Source organism: Mesoplodon bidens (genome assembly GCF_964165515.1).
Source record: "Mesoplodon bidens genome assembly, chromosome: 12".
Lineage (NCBI taxonomy): Eukaryota > Metazoa > Chordata > Mammalia > Artiodactyla > Ziphiidae > Mesoplodon > Mesoplodon bidens.
The window spans coordinates 38,349,458-38,366,736 of record NC_138168.1 but is presented as its reverse complement, the minus strand read 5'-3'; the positions used below and the strand labels follow the sequence as shown (position 1 = coordinate 38,366,736).

Here is a 17,279-nt window from a genome sequence, read left to right as displayed (position 1 = left end):
AAATTGCAAACAGTTAAATTTACTTAATGGCAATTAAGTGGCAAAAGTAGTCCAACAACAACATATAAGTTCTATATAACACTAAGTTCTCAATTAACAGAGATGTGAAATGGTCTGTATGTGCAATATCCAGCTATTGTTGCATACTTGTTGAACCCCATATTAAACTAGTTAAAAAATGAAAGCATTATATTTAATAATTTTACAGAAAGAGAACCAGCTGCAGTTCTTTCATAAAGGTATCTAATGGGTTTGTACCTCAGTACAGTTGGAAGACTTGATCATCATTTACTGATGATTACTATGGCCCTGAAGCAGTGCTTTATCAAAGATGGTTAATAGAGAGGATAACATTCCTGGCTGCTGGCAAGCGTTCTCGAAGAACCTTCCTTGGTAGAGATGAGTAACATAGTGAATATTAGTCTATTGTTTTTATCCGAGAGGGCAGCAGAGACGAATGGCTTTGCCTCTATCCTTTCATGCAGGCATAACACAGAATCACTCCCTGAAGACTGTAGGTTTAAGTAGTCATCATCATCGAAATTTTCTTATCTTGGTTCAATGAACATTGGGCACAAGAGATTTTTGCAAAAGTGATAACCTTTTGGGTAATAGCACTACTAACATATTTGTAGTTTTTTTTCATAGTTTGTATCTGAGATTTTGAAAAATATGCACAAAACACATGGATACACCCATATACACACACACACATGTTAAAAGTAGATGACATTATTCTCAGTACAAAATTTTCATACTATTATACTTAATTTCTAAAAAGTAAAAGAGAAAAGGCCTTCCCAGAGGAAGATGTCTTAGCTGTCTCAAAGTCAATACCTATACCTACTCTTCTTTTTCCCCCCTGGGCACAAAGAAACAACTTTACCTCTTTATATCAAAAATAAACATGGTTATCTAGTCTTGACTCCATATCCATACAACTTCAAAGAACTTTACATTTACTATCTCTCTCTTTATAAGAAGGGGATATTTATAGATGTAGGATTTCTGGAGAAAGGAATATAAATTTACAAATACTTTGAGTGTAATTATCAACTGCCTTCTAAAAGGTTGCCTCATTTTATGATCCCAAAAATAACCATGACAGTTTCCTTTTAGGCCATATCTTTAGTGTTAAAATAAATATTATTGACTTTTTTTAAATGTGTGATTATGTGGAAAATGTCAACTACTTGCCATTCTGTTACATTTATCTTACTACAATGGTTCAAACAATTGTTCATACTTTTCCTGTGAATTGCTTTTTTATATATATATTTTTTAACTTATTTATTTCAAAGAGTGCTTCAGGTAAGAGTCCTTACAATCAAATATATATATACACATATATATATACACACATATATGCATATATGTATATATATATATATATGTATACACACATACACACACACACAATATTCTTTAAATTTACCCAAGAAGAATCCAATCTTGAATTTATTTCTATTAACCTCCAAATAATATTTTAAGATCTTGGAAATAAGAATTAACCCTTTGTGCCTACTTTTCTCCTCTATAAAATATTAAATGAATTACTATATTCAACCCACTTAGAATAAAGATTGGCAGAACAGAAGCACTTAATAAATGTTAATAGTAAAATACTAAATATTTTATCATTACCTAAAAAGCAGTTACATAATTTTTTTCTTTTTGGCTCAGTTCTTTGAAAATATTTCTTTTTTTAATTTTAAGTTGGCACTGGCTCTTTTTCCCTAAAACAATATTTATTTTTAAAAATATGGACCAATTTATTAATATTTAATTTAATGGCATCTAGAATTTGAGCCTTCAAAGACTTTATCATCACAACTATGTAACATAACTATGTAAGTGTTCCCTCTTATTTTTCTGTTATATTAAAATTTGATTTATTTTCTAGTGAATATTTACACTTCTTTTTGTCTAGACTACATATTTATGAAAAAAGTATGAAATATGAGTCTACTTGCTTCTTTATATTGTTATCCAGGTGTCACAAGACCTTTTAGATCTTAAGACAAAGATTTTGATAGCATATTAATTGATAGAATTTTCTTTATTTTTTATAAAAATGACATAACTGTAAAATGACTTTGTAGCAGATGCTTGAAATCCCAGTTGAATTTAATGCCAAGTTAGAGCATTACAACTTGGATTTTGTTGTAACCAGTAAAATAGGCAATATCTGAAACATTAAGCCAATTTTTTCTATTAACTTAAAGTCCTCCCCTTAAACTGTGTGTAAGGAATTCCAAACTGCATGCCACAAGAAAGGATGTCACTACACAGAATAGATGACAACTTATTTGAATACGACCTTTTTAATTTGAAGATAAACTTTTGAAAACTCATGGCAGAGACAACAGTTTGAGACTAAATGATTTTCTTAAAACCATAGTCATGGGAAACTTACCAAAAATACAGAACATAAAAGTGATGGAAGAGGGCTTCCCCTGTGGCACAGTGGTTGGGAATCCGCCTGCCAATGCAGGGGACACAGGTTCAAGCCCTGGTCTGGGAAGATCCCACATGCTGTGGAGCAACTGAGCCCATGCACCACAACTACTGAGCCTGCGCTCTGGAACCCATGAGCCACAACTACTGAGCCCGCGTGCCACAACTACTGAAGCCCATGCGCCTACAGCCTGTGCTCCACAACAAGAGAGGCCACTGCAATGAGAAGCCCATGCACCGCAACGAAGAGTGGCCCCCACTCGGTGCAACTAGAGAGGGCCTGCATGCAGCAACAAAGACCCAACTCAGCCAAAAATAAAATAAAAATAAAATAAATATATTAAACAAAAAGTAATTGGAGATGGAAAGTGTCAAAAAGCAAAGGAAAAGATAAAACATGAAAAAAGGGAAGATAATTAATTTTAATAATTTTGATTTTTGATAATATTGTAGTTTTATTTTTGGCAATAAACATATTTATTTATGGTTAAATGGTTATGCACATAAATATTATACATCTTAATATATAGAAGATATTTTGGAATTTTACACACATATAAGTAAATCTCTGTCCATGTCAGTTATGTCTCAATGTGTAAGGAAAAGAAATGTTGTATAGTTCTATATTCTTAATATATATTTATTAATCTTCCACCCTTGACAAACATGTAACTATGTTTAAATTTTTAAAAATTAAGTTAAAACATTTTACCAGTTTTATGTCATTTTGTATTTCTTTGACTATTTGTGTTATTTAAATATTTTTCTTTTCTTTTTTACATTCTGTGAAAGTATTTTTAATAAAGTATAGTTAATCTACAATATTATATCATTTTCAGGTGTACAATATTCAATATTTTTATCGATTGTAATCCATTTAAAGTAATTACAAAATAATGGCTATATTTCTCTCTGCTGTACAATATATGCTTGTTGCTTATTTATTTTATACATAGTAGTTTGTGTCTATTAGTTTAGTACCTCACTCTCACCTCACTCCCTTCCCTCTTACCACTGTTTTTTTTTTTTTTTTTTTTTTTTTGTGGTATGCGGGCCTCTCACTGTTGTGGCCTCTCCCATTGCGGAGCACTGGCTCCAGACACGCAGGCTCAGTGGCCATGGCTCACGGGCCCAGCTGCTCCGCGGCATGTGGGATCTTCCTGGACCGGGGCATGAACCCATGTCCCCTGCATCGGCAGGCGGACTCTCAACCACTGCGCCACCAGGGAAGCCCCCCCTCTTACCACTGTTAACCACTAAGGTTGATCTCTGTATCTGTGAGTCTGTTTCTGTTTTGTTACATATATTTGTTTGTTTTATTTTTAAGTTTCCACATATAAGTGATAACAGAGTATATATCTTTCTCTGTCTGAATTATTTCACTAAGAAAAATACTCTTCAGGTCTGTCTGTCCATGTTGTTGCAAATGGCAGAATTTTACTCTTTTCTATGGCTGAGTAATATTCCATTATATATCCAGGAATTAGGAGATTTTTTTTAGATGCAAAAATGGACACATGTATTAAAATATTGTTTGATGTAATGAGAAGTTTGCATATAGCACTTCTGCTGCATGCCAAAATGCCACGGTGTCTGCAGGAAAAGTACTATTGTGATTGCTTTAGTTGGGAAAAGAACCAGCTGCCTCTCTCACGAAATATTATTTTTAATTTAAAGAATTACTGACAGAAGAAAACACTTATTATTCAGAATTGGGTATTATACAATAATTTTCTTCCAAATAAATGGTTACTTTAAGGAGAACAAATGATGATGGTAGGTTTTTGCCAAGGTAAAACTTGAGATGAAAATTTTTGAAAAACTGCTACAATGAACTTAAGAGCTCTGGATACTTAAGGACTATCCTGACAAAACTGAAGGTAATGTTAATTAATGGGTTTTTTTATTATTTACCATAAAATATATCAACTTTGACAGATCTACATAACTGCAAGAATATTTTCCAACTGACAAAAATACAATGTTACAAAATCACACATGAGTAAAAGACCAATTCAAAGTGCAAAACAGACCAATGGATTATAATATAACAGATTATAAAATTGTCATTGATATGGCTTCTGATTTCATTTTGCAACTAACTTTTAAGGAAATACCGCTTATCAAATTATGGGGTAGTATACAAGAAGAATGTCACAAGCATCTGAAAACTAATAAATATGCCTCCCTTTTCTAAGTGCATATTTGAGTGAGGCCAGGTTTTCTTCATACACAAAACAACATATTCCAACAGACTGAATACAGAAGCAGATTTGAGAATCCTGCTGTGTTCTAATAAACTAGGTATTAAAGAGATCTGAAGCATTATAAATAATTGCCACTTTTCTCATTAATTTTTGTTTTGGAAAATATAGGATTTTTATAAAAAATAAGATATTTCCATTTCCATTAATAATTTCTTTTGCTATTTTAAATATGAAACATTTGTTTTTTAAGTGTTATCTTCTAATATGATACATCTTGATAGATATGAGCCAAATAAACAAAAGCTATTTGGGGTCCACACCAATTATTGTGTAACAGTGTCCTGAGATCCAAAAGTATGACAAAAACCACCCAGATAAATAACTAGATTATGGTGAAGAGGAACCACATTATTCTGAATGGCCAGTTCACTGCAAAGTTGAAAAGATCTAGTACAAAACTACCTCAGTACAAAACTTTGCTCTGCAGCTTACCTTGGACAGTTAGTTTAGTGACAGTAATAATGCCTACTCTCAAGTTGCTATAAGAGGAGTATGCCAGGCATATATATATGAGTGCTTTTTAAAAAGAAAACTAATTAGCTGTTATTGTTATGCATATTGTTTGCAACTGTTTTTCTGTTATTGGGTATGGTCTCTACTCATCCTGAATCACATGACTTGAGTTTGGTATGGGGGTTACATAAAAACTTTGAGAAAAGAGGAAGGAAATAACAGATTTGCCTATTAAAAGTGAGAACTACATATTTAAGTTAGTATATAAGAGTTCTGAAACTCTAAATGAGACTAAACACATTTCTTCCACTGACCCATTTTTAATCATTTAAAATTCTATAACTTTTTCCTCCAAATGCTATCTAGACTTTATCCCTGAGCTTGGGTATGAAATAACACCTTCTTGTCTTAATAGACAAAAGCAATGGCATGTTAAAACTTGTCTCTAAAGTCACAGCATAACAGAACACTTTACAGGAAATAATAACTCTTTTGTGGTTGTAGACTAAAAAAGAAAATTCTGAAGGTAATTCAGATAAAAGACTCTACTGGTTATCTAAGTGCCAGCTTCAGATACTGCTTTAATTTGTAATTGCATGTCAGTTAGTAAGGAATAAAACCAAAGAACAGAATTCTATCACGTGGATTTGTATGCTTCCCAATTCAGTGATGGTTTAGTTCAAGCTGGCAACTGTAACAAGCCTCAAAACGTATAATCAATCAGAAATGATAAAAGTTTATCACTCACTCAAATGAAGTCCAAAATTGGTGTTCTGTATTTGAGCACCCAAGCTCCCTTCATTTTGTAGTTCTGCCATTTCAAGAAGTGCCTTCTAAGTTTCCCATGCTGCTCTGCATGAAGATTGTGAAAAAAAATGAGTATAAAGATCACACATAGGAGAATCTTATGAAGTGGCATACATGATTTCTGCTTATACTCACTGCATCATCTAGAATTCCAACTTGTTCCTGCATTTTACTAAAATGAGGCTGGAAATCAGTATAGTTGTGGGTCAATGATAAAGGGAAACAGGTTTGCTAGCACAATGATTATACTTGTTCATTAAGTAGATGAAAGAAGGAAGACACCACATGATCATGGGCCTGATAAGATTTTTCAACATTTTTATTTAGGTTGAAAAATTTGGTATCTACATGGGGATGAGGTCATATCCCTAGCATAAAAAAAATAGTAGTAGCATAAAATTCTAATGTCTGTGTAGCAGTATTTCTATCTTGGATTATTTAATAGCTGTCTCAGGCTAAAAGCTTACTCTTCTAAACCCATGAGAGTAACAGTCTGTGGGGGAATAAAAAGATGAGATTTAGTCACATTGGCCTCATTCAAATACTAAAAATGGTTGTTAACTTTGATTTATCAAGAACTCTTCTGGATTTAAATCAGTTTTTATAGATGAAAAGTTTATATAATATACTACAGGCTCACAGTTTAATGATATATGTATATAGATCAAAAAGTATGAAGTGAAATGGATCTCAAAAGTAAGAAATGTACTAATGTAATTTTTGAATGTGCTATAGTACATTATTATTTACTCATTAATCATGGGTTACAGGCTCGTGTTATTTGAAAATTTGCTATGCAACATATTTTCAGGAGCAGGTTACAGAAGAAAGCAAGGAATTACATTTAGCACACAAGTATGGCATCTTGATTTCTTATTGAAAATTTTATTTTGGTAAATTTTTATGTCCTTTCTTATAAAGATGTCTCATTTTTTCAGCCACTCCTAACATTCAATATTGAACCATACCCCATATTTTATTTAACCAGTTTGTTTCCAATATTTTCATATTACAAAAATTCTACAATAAATGTTTATCTATCTATGTACCTACTTACCTTATTGGAGGCTGGGGATTAGACCATTCCTGAAGGTCAGCATAGTTCAACAACATGTTCCTGCTCCAGTAGAGTAAGAGACCCTTATTTTATTTCTTGTACAATTAAAGCATTTTCAGTCTGCTGAGTATTGAAAATGCTATTGCCTCAAAAAGTTCATAGATTCTGATCTAGTTGTTGCATTTTGTTATGTTCAACAGCACCCTAGTGAGAACTTTGCCCTAGGGGGAGACCTTCAAGATGGCGGAGGAGTAAGTCGCGGAGGTCACCTTCCTCCCCACAAATACATCAGAAATACATCTCCATGTGGAACAACTCCTACAGAACACCTACTGAACGCTGGCAGAAGACCTCAGACCTCCCAAAAGGCAAGAAATTCCCCACGTACCTGGGTAGGGCAAAAGAAAAAAGAACAGAGACAAAAGGATAGGGACGGGCCCTGCACCGGTGGGAGGGAGCCGTGAAGGAGGAAAGGTTTCCACACACTAGGAAGCCCCTTCGCGGGCGGAGAATGCTGGTGGCGGAGGGGGGAAGCTTCGGAGCCGCGGAGGAGAGCGCAGCAACAGGGCTGCGGAGGGCAAGGCGGAGAGATTCCCGCACAGAGGATCTGTGCCGACCAGCACTCACCAGCCCGAGAGGCTTGTCTGCTCGCCTGCCGGGGCGGGCGGGGGCTGGGAGCTGAGGCTCGGGCTTCGGAGGTCAGATCGCAGGGAGAGGACTGGGGTTGGCGGCGTGAACACAGCCTGAAGGCGTTAGTGAGCCACGGCTGGCCGGGAGGGAGTCCGGGAAAAGGTCTGGAGCTGCCGAAGAGGCAAGAGACTTTTTCTTGCCTCGTTGTTTCCTGGTGCGGGAGGAGAAGGGATTAAGAGCGCCGTTTTAACGAGCTCCAGACACAGGTGTGAGCCGCGGCTATCAGCGCGGACCCCAGAGACGGGAATGAGATGCTAAGGCTGCGGCTGCCGCCACCAAGAAGCCTGTGTGCGAGCACAGGTCACTCTCCACACCTCCCCTCCCTGGAGCCTGTGCAGCCGGCCACTGCCAGGGTCCCGTGATCCAGGCACAACTTCCCCGGGAGAACACATGGCGCGCCTCAGACTGGTGCAACGTCACGCCGGCCTCTGCCGCTGCAGGCTCGCCCAGCCTCCGTGCCCCTCCTTTCCCCCTGGCCTGAGTGAGCCAGAGCCGCCGAATCAGCGGCTCCTTTAACTCCGTCCTGTTTGAGGGAAGAACAGAGGCCCACAGGCGACCTACATGCAGAGGCGGGTCCAAATCCTAAGCTGAACCCCGGGAGCTGTGTGAATAAAGAAGAGAAAGGGAAATCTCTCCCAGCAGCCTCAGGAGCAGCGGATTAAATCTCCACAATCAACTTGATGTACCCTGCATCTGTGGAATATCTGAATAGACAACGAATCATCCCAAAACTGAGGTGATGGACTTTGGGAGCAACTGTAGACTTGGGGTTTGCTTTCTGCATCTAATTTGTTTTTGGCCTTATGTTTATCTTAGTTTAGTATTTAGAGTTTATTATCATTGGTAGATTTGTTTATTGATTTTGTTGCTTTCTTCCTTTTTTTTATATATAGACATATTTTTTTTTCCTTTTTCTCTTTCTGCGAGTGTGTATGTGTATGCTTCTTTGTGTGATTTTGTCTGTATAGCTTTGCTTTTACCATTTTCCTAGGGTTCTGTCTGACCATTTTTTTGTGTTTTTTAATTTTTACTTTTGTTAATTTTTAATAATTTTTTAAATTTTAATAACTTTATTTATTTTTCTTTCTTTCTTTCATTTTTTCTTCCTTTTGTTCTGAGCCACGTGGCTGACACGGTCTTGGTGCTCTGGTCGGGTGTCAGGCCTGAGTTGGGAAGGCTGAGTTCAGGACATTGGTCCACCAGAGACCTCCCAGCTCCACATAATATCAAATGGCAAAAGCTCTCCCAGAGATCTCCATCTCAATGCTAAGACCCAGCTCCACTCAACGACCAGCAAGCTACAGTGCTGGACACCCTATGCCAAACAACTAGCAAGACAGGAACACAACCCCACCCATTAGCAGAGAGGCTGCCTAAAATCATAATAAGGTCACAGACACCCCAAAACACACCACCAGATGCAGTCCTGCCCACCAGAAAGACAAGATCCCGCCTCATCCACCAGAACACAGGCACCAGTCCCCTCCACAAGGAAGCCTACACAACACACTGAACCAACCTTAGCCACTGGGGGCAGACACCAAAAACAATGGGAACTACAAACCTGCAGCCTGTGCAAAGGAGACCCCAAACACAGTAAATTAAGCAAAATGAGAAGACAGAGAAACACACAGCAGATGAAGGAGCAAGGTAAAAACCCACCAGACCAAACAAATGAAGAGGAAATAGGTAGTCTACCTGAAAAAGAATTCAGAGTAATAATACTAAAGATGATCCAAAATCTTGGAAATAGAATGGAGAAAATATAAGATACGTTTAACAGGACCTAGAAGAATTAAGAGCAAACAAACAATGATGAACAACACAATAAATGAAATTAAAAATTTTCTAGAAGGAATCAATAGCAAAATAACTGAGGCAGAAGAACAGATAAGTGACCTGTATGGTAAAATAGTGGAAATAACTACCGCAGAGCAGAATAAAGAAAAAAGAATGAAAAGCATTGAGGACAGTCTCAGAGACATTTGGGAGAACATTAAGCACACCAACATTCGAATTATAGGGGTCCCAAAAGAAGAAGAGAAAAAGAAAGGGACTGAGAAAATATTTGAAGAGATTATAGTTGAAAACTTCCCTAATGTGGGAAAGGAAATAGTCAATCAAGTCCAGGAAGCACAGAGAGTCCCATACAGGATAAATCCAAGGAGAAACACGCTAACACACATATTAATCAAACTATCAAAAATTAAATACAAAGAAAAAATATTAAAAGCAGCAAGGGAAAAACAGCAAATAACATACAAGGGCATCCCCTTGTATGTTAATAGCTGATCTTTCAGCAGAAACTCTGCAAGCCAGAAGAGAGTGGCAGGACATATTTAAAGTGATGAAAGGGAAAAACCTACAACCATGATTACTCTACCCAGCAAGGATCTAATTCAGATTCAATGGAGAAATTAAAACCTATACAGACAAGCAAAAACTAAGAGAATTCAGCACCACCAAAACAGCTTTACAACAAATGCTAAAGGAACTTCTTTAGGCAGGAAACGCAAGAGAAGGAAAAGACCTACAATAACAAACCCAAAACAATTAAGAAAATGGTAATAGGAACATACATATTGATAACTACCTTAAATGTGAATGGATTAAATGCTCCAAACAAAAGACAGACATATTCTGGCTGAATGGATACAAAAACAAGACCTGTATATATGCTGTCTACAAGAGACCCACTTCGGACCTAGGGACACATACAGAATGAAAGTGAGAGGAAGGAAAAAGATATTCCATGCAAATGGAAATCGAAAGAAAGCTGGAGTAGCAATTCTCATTATCAGACAAAATAGACTTTAATATAAAGACTATTACAAGAGACAAAAAAGGACACTACATAGTGATCAAGGGATCAATCTATGAAAAAGATATAACAATTTTAAATATTTATGCACCCAACATAGGAGCACCTCAATACATAAGGCAAATGCTAACAGCCATAAAAGGGGAAATGGACAGTAACACAATCATAGTAGGGGACTTTAACACCCCACGTTCACCAATGGACTGATCATCCAAAATGAAAATAAATAAGGAAACACAAGCTTTAAATGATACATTTAAAGTTCTGGTTACATTTTTTTCCTTTTTTTTTTCCTTTTCCTTACATTTTCTGCTATTTGAGTTTTAAGTTTATCTTGAAAGGTAGAATGTATGTTTTTTTGTGTGCATTAATTAACATATTTAATTTCTAGGTGTTAGGTTTTTCAACTTCCAGCATTTTTTCCACCTAGATTTTTTTTTAAGTCTTTACTGAATTTCTTGCAATATTGTTTCTGTTTTATGTTTTGGTGTTTTAGCCTCAAGGCATGTGGGATCTTAGCTCCCCGACCAGCCGAACCCCACCCCCAGCATCGGAAGGTGAAGTCTTAACCTCTGGACCGCCAGGCAAGTCCCCTTTTTCACCTAGATTAATTTCATATCTGATATCATTATGACATGAGTATTACCTGTAACTTAATACATCTTTTGTAATTTATGAAGGTTTACTTTGTAGCCTAAATAATGATCAGTGTTATATGCAGGTTTCATGGGTGCATGAAAACATTTCTCGTCCAATGTGAAATACCAGGAAGGTTAATATCTAAATTGGATCTAACTAATGTTCATCACACTTTATTTTCTTGAAAAATATACGTATTAGTATGGAGAATTTATATACCTGATGCAGGCTTCTCGTTGCGGTGGCTTCTCTTTGTTGTGGAGCATGAGCTCTAGGTGTGCGGGCTTCAGTAGTGGTGGCACGTGAGCTCAGTAGTTGTGGCTTGTGGGCTCTAGAGCACAGGCTCAGTAGTTGTGGTGCACAGGATTAGTTGCTCCACGACATGTGGGATCTTCCTGGACCAGAGCTCGAACCCGTGTCCCCTGCATTGGCAGGGGGATTCTTAACCACTGTGCCACCACAAAGTCCCTGTGCAGCTTTTAACCTTGCTTTCATTCTTTGTAGGCATGTTTTTTTTGCAACTCTGTCATCTCACAATCCTCTCTCTCTCTCTCTCTCTCTCTCTCTCACACACACTTTTCAGAATATTCTGCTATTTCATCTTTACAACCTTATTTTATAAAGGAGATTGTTTCAAAAATTTTTTAATTGATGGTAATATATTAAGTCACAATTTTCATTTCCCCTATGCCACACTTACTTATATTCTTCCACTGCCATGATATTTTCCTCTTCTTTTCTTTTATCTTGTAATACATGTATTATTATAACTAATTCCTATTTTATTGCAAGGATATTAATGATTTCTCAACAAATTATTTTCTGGATATTCATATCTGAATAGGAATAAAGATAACTTCCAGAATGAAAGAATTTCTTCTTCTGACCTACTCTTTAGTGTGGGCTCTTTTAAGTTTTATGTCTTCATGGTCAGCAAATATTACTCACAAAGACAAGTCACAATGGAGAATGTCTCTTCATCTTCACTCCTCTCCAGTCAGAAGCTTCTTTTATATATATATATATATATATATATATATATTGTTTATAAGATTCCCTGTATAACCCTGCCTTTCCTCCTTCTCAAGAATTGATACCAAAATCTGATTCAGGAAGTATAGCCATCTAGCCTGCATATATGTTTTCATGTTTCCAAAGAGGTAGTATTAGATTTTAATTTCGGATTCTGCTATTAATTTAAAGAATAATGTTTTTGTTTGAATTAATTTATGTATTTAACGATGAATACTCCCTCTGTCTTCCTGCAGTCTTGAGCTACATGCATACTTGCAAAGATACATGAATGTACACATAAATACACACATGCATTTCAAATACAGATATCTCCTAGTCTCACAGATGATGGCTCTTTTTTTTTTTTTTCTAGTTATCCTGTTGCTTTTGGCTTTTGGATAGTTTTTAGAGAAGAAGGAAACCATCATCTTTATTAATCAGTTGATTAAAACTAGAATAAAAGTTATACTTGTAATCTTTAATTTTAGTTTTTCAAAAAAGGTTATGTTATTATAATCTATAAGTCTGTCAAAAATGATTTTACCAAAGATCTATAAAGCACCAGAAAAAGTTATATAGGTAGTTTGAAAGAAAGCCTGCAGTTTGATGCTGCTGGTAATTAGGTTTTGTTGTCTGGGCCACATTTTTATTTGACTTCACACATTTTCATTTGAACACCAACTGTTACAAAGCATATGGACTTCCATAGCAATCCCATATGCTACATAATGGCTGGCTGCTATCTATTTAAGATTCAGACAATGATGAGATTTCATAACGATTGTGAAGTAGGAGAACTTTAAACTTTTTATCTAGTTTAATATATATTTTAGAGACTCTAAAGTACAGGATTATGCTGTTTTATTATGTTAGGTTCTGTTCCTCCTTATGTGTTTTTGTAGTTTGAGTAGGAATGTTTATAAAATATTATAAAATGTGGTACTGTAAATGAGAACTATTTTGTATTAAATGCAAATAATTGGAATGCCCAGCCGTATTTTCATTTATGAATAAGAAGATCATTTTTTGAGAATATCACCAAAGATAGAAGACCCCAGCCTCCATCCCTGCCCAAAGATCAACAATTAGACAGCTATATATGAGAAGAAATAGCTCCAGCAGTGCTCAGGAGTCCAATTAAGAAACTTCAGCAACACAGTGGAACAAAAAAACTGAGAATAATTGCACTAAAAGGAAAAGAAGAGCAGCTTCATTTTGCCTGCATCATTTCTTTACCCCGGCCAGTACTGCTCAATGCCAAGAGGGAACTCCATGGCTCAAAAGAGTTCCCCAAGCCAGGAAAGCGAGAGTGGGGTGAGCAACAAACATCTGTAGCTTTTGGGGACACTGCACAAAGAACTTGCTTCAACTTTTACTTCACCCAGAAACTGCAAAGCTGAGATATAATAAAGATGACTTGGAATAAGGAAGAAAAGAAGGGCAGGGTCAAATAGTATCAGCCACCAGCAGGAGTAACTGCAGTTTCCAATGGTCTCCTCTCACTGCCTAAGAAACCAAGGGCCAGTATAGCCATCGTGGAACTCTTGGAGATTTTAACACTGAGGTGGTCCTCAATGAGATTTTGTGTTTGCAGACACTAGCCACCTCAGTTCCTCCTCACTCTCTCCCCTCACCTCATGCTGGAGCCCAGGATCCATACTGGCAACCAACCCCAGCCTCTGTGGCTGCACAAGTGAAAGATGCCATTCTAGACCCCTGTGGCTGACCTACACTGCTGTGATTGCATTGGAGAATAGCCTCTACAACTGTGCACTTCCTGTCATTTGCCTGGCTCCTGTCACTGACCTTCACTGCGTGTGCATACCAGTGGCAAGACCTTGGAGCCAATATAGATCAATGGAATAGGATAGAAAGCACAGAGATAAACCCATGAACATATGGGCACCTTATCTTTGATAAAGTAGGAAGGAATATACAATGGAGAAAAGACAGCCTCTTCAATAAATGGTGCTGGGATAGGGAAATCAGCTCAGTGCTTTGTGACCACCTAGAGGGGTAGGATAGGGAGGGTGGGAGGGAGGGAGATGCAAGAGGGAAGAGATATGGGGACATATGTATATGTATAGCTGATTCACTTTGTTTTAAAGCAGAAACTAACACACCATTGTAAAGCAATTATACTCCAATAAAGATGTTTAAAAAAAAAAGCGGTGCTTGGAAAACTGAACAGCTACATGTAAAAGAATGAAATTAGAACACTCCCTAACAACATACACAAAAATAAACTCAAAATATATTAAAGACCTAAATGTAAGTCCAGACACTATAAAACTCTTCGAGGAAAACATAGGCAGAATACTCTATGACATAAATCACAGCAATATCCTTTTTGACCCACTTCCTAGAGAAATGGAAATAAAAACAAAAATAATCAAATGGGACCTATGAAACTTAAAAGCTTTTACACAGCAAAGGAAACCATAAACAAGACAAAAAGACAACACTCAGAATGGGAGAAAATATTTGCAAATGAAGCAACTGACAAAGGATTAATCTCCAAAATTTACAAACAGCTCATGCAACTCAATATCAAAAAGACAACCAATCCAAAAATGGGCAGAAGACCTAAATAGACATTTCTCCAAAGAAGATATACAGATTGCCAACAAACACATGAAAGAATGCTCAACATCACTAATCATGAGAGAAATGCAAATCAAAACTGCAATGAGGTATCACCTCACACCAGTCAGAATGGCCTTCATCCAAAAATCTACAAACAATAAATGCTGGAGAGGGTGTGGAGAAAAGGGAACCCTTTTACACTGTTGGTGGGAATGTAAGTTGATACAGCCACTATGGAGAACAGTATGGAGGTTCCTTAAAAAATGAAAAATAGAACTACCATTCAACATAGCAATCCCACTACTGGGCATATACTCTGAGAAAACCGTAATTCAAAATCATGTACCACAGTGTTCATTGCAGCTCTATTTACAATAACCAGGACATGGAAGCAACCTAAGTGTCCATCAACAGATCAATAGATAAAGAAGATGTGGCAGATATATACAATGGAATATTACTCAGCCATAAAAAGAAATGAAATTGAGTTATCTGTAGTGAGGTGGATGGACCTAGAGTCTGTCATACAGAGTGAAGTAAATCAGAAAGAGAAAAATAACATATGTTAACACATATATATGGAATCTAAAAAGAAAAAAAAATGTCTATGAAGAAGCTAGGGGCAGGAAGGGAATAAAGACACAGACCTACTAGAGAAGGGACTTGAGGACATGGGGAGAGGGAAGGGTAAGCTAGGACAAAGTGAGAGAGAGGCATGGACATATATACACTACCAAATGCAAAATTGGTAGCTAGTGGGAAGCAGCCGCATAGCACGGGGAGATCAGCTCAGCTCAGTGCTTTGTGACCACCTAGAAGGGAGGGATAGGGAGGGTGGGAGGGAGGGAGATGCAAAAGGGAAGAGATATGGGGATATATGTATATGTATAGCTGATTTGTTATAAAGTAGAAACTAACACACCATTGTAAAGCAATTATACTCCAATAAAGATGTTAAAATAAGTAAATTAGTTAATTAAAAAAAAAGATGTCCTAAGATTCTCTTGCTTTTCACCCACCGGTATCTGTTTGTCAACTGTGGAATATCTATATAATGGAATGCTACTCAGCAATATAAAAGGAACAGACTACTGGCTCTTCCACCCTGGCAGCCATTGAAGAGCAGCAGCCATAGCTCTGTGCTACCTCATGGCTGTGGGCCTCAACAAGGGCCACAAGGTGACCAAGAAGTGAGCAAGCCAAGGCACAGCCACCGACACAGATGCCTCACCAAGCACACCAAGTTTGGCAGGACATGATCCGGGAGGTGTGTGGCTTCACCCCTTATGAGCTGAGGGCCATGGAGCTGCTCAAGGTCTCCAAGGACAAGTGGGCCCTCAAGTTCATCAAGAAAAAGGTGGGGACACACATCCATGCCAAGAGGAAGAGAGAGAAGCTGAGCAACGTCCTGGCCGCCACGAGGAAGGCAGCAGCCAAGAAGAGGTGAGCCTTTCCCCGCTGTGCACAATAAAACTTTTTCAGAAAGAAAAAAAAAGGAACAGACTACTGATAACAGTCTAAACAAATTTAAAAATCATTGTGCTGAGTAAAATAAGCCAAGCAAACAATAGGACCCACGTATGATTCTATTTCTATCAAATTCTAGAAAATACAAGCTAAAATGTAGTAATAAGTAATTCAGAGATTATCAGAGAGCTGTGCAGGAATTGAAAAAAGCACAAGGAAACTTTGGGGGAAATGATAGAAATGTTTACTGTATTGATTATGGTGATGGTTTCACGTCTCTATACAAATGTCAAAATTGGTCAAATCATAGAATTTAAACATGTGCAGTTTATTATACATCAATTAAAATTTAATAAAGTTATAATAAAATGAAGCCCAAAATAAACATTTTTTGAGAAAAAGTGTTGAAAAAGGGATTGTCAGTAAACCTGCACTGAAAGAAATGTTACTGAAAGTTATTCAGTAAAATGAAAAGGACACACCAGATAGATATTTGGATATACTAAAAGATATGAACAGTAGCAGAAATGGTAAATGCATGAGTAAATTTTTAAAAATTAAAAATAAAACAAATTTGGCTGTTTAAAGTCAAAACTATATCAATATATTGTCAGGTGTGTAACCAGTGTAGAAATTAGATGTATGTATGTATGTATCAAATAATCAATTCCATTGGTTACATTCAGAGTTGCCATAAAATGTGGAAGGGGGACTGTCCTCTGTACCTCAAATGAACTAGGCATTTCCCTGGGAATTGCTGGGGAGGGACCAATTTGTGAGCAGTCAGCTGAGGGAGTCAGTGCCTGTGTCCTGAAGGGGAATCCCATCAATGCACCACAGCATCCACTATAATAATATTCTTCTTCATTATTATTTTTTGGATTGTCAATTCAGGATTATTTTTAAGTAAATTTGTTTCATTGTTTTTACATACATTATCTACATTGTATTGATCAGAGAAAATCAGTGTTCACAAAAAGAAATGTATACCATCCCTTATAACACTCACAGTGCACAAACT

At 36.9% G+C, this 17,279-nt stretch overlaps 1 pseudogene across 1 annotated transcript; it reads left to right on the top strand.

The window, feature by feature from the left end:
* Positions 1-15,931: 15,931 nt before the first annotated feature.
* Positions 15,932-16,238, top strand: LOC308625879 (large ribosomal subunit protein eL36-like; annotated as a pseudogene). Its single transcript has one exon. The product of its transcript is annotated as a large ribosomal subunit protein eL36-like (transcript).
* The last annotated feature ends 1,041 nt before the right edge of the window (positions 16,239-17,279 follow it).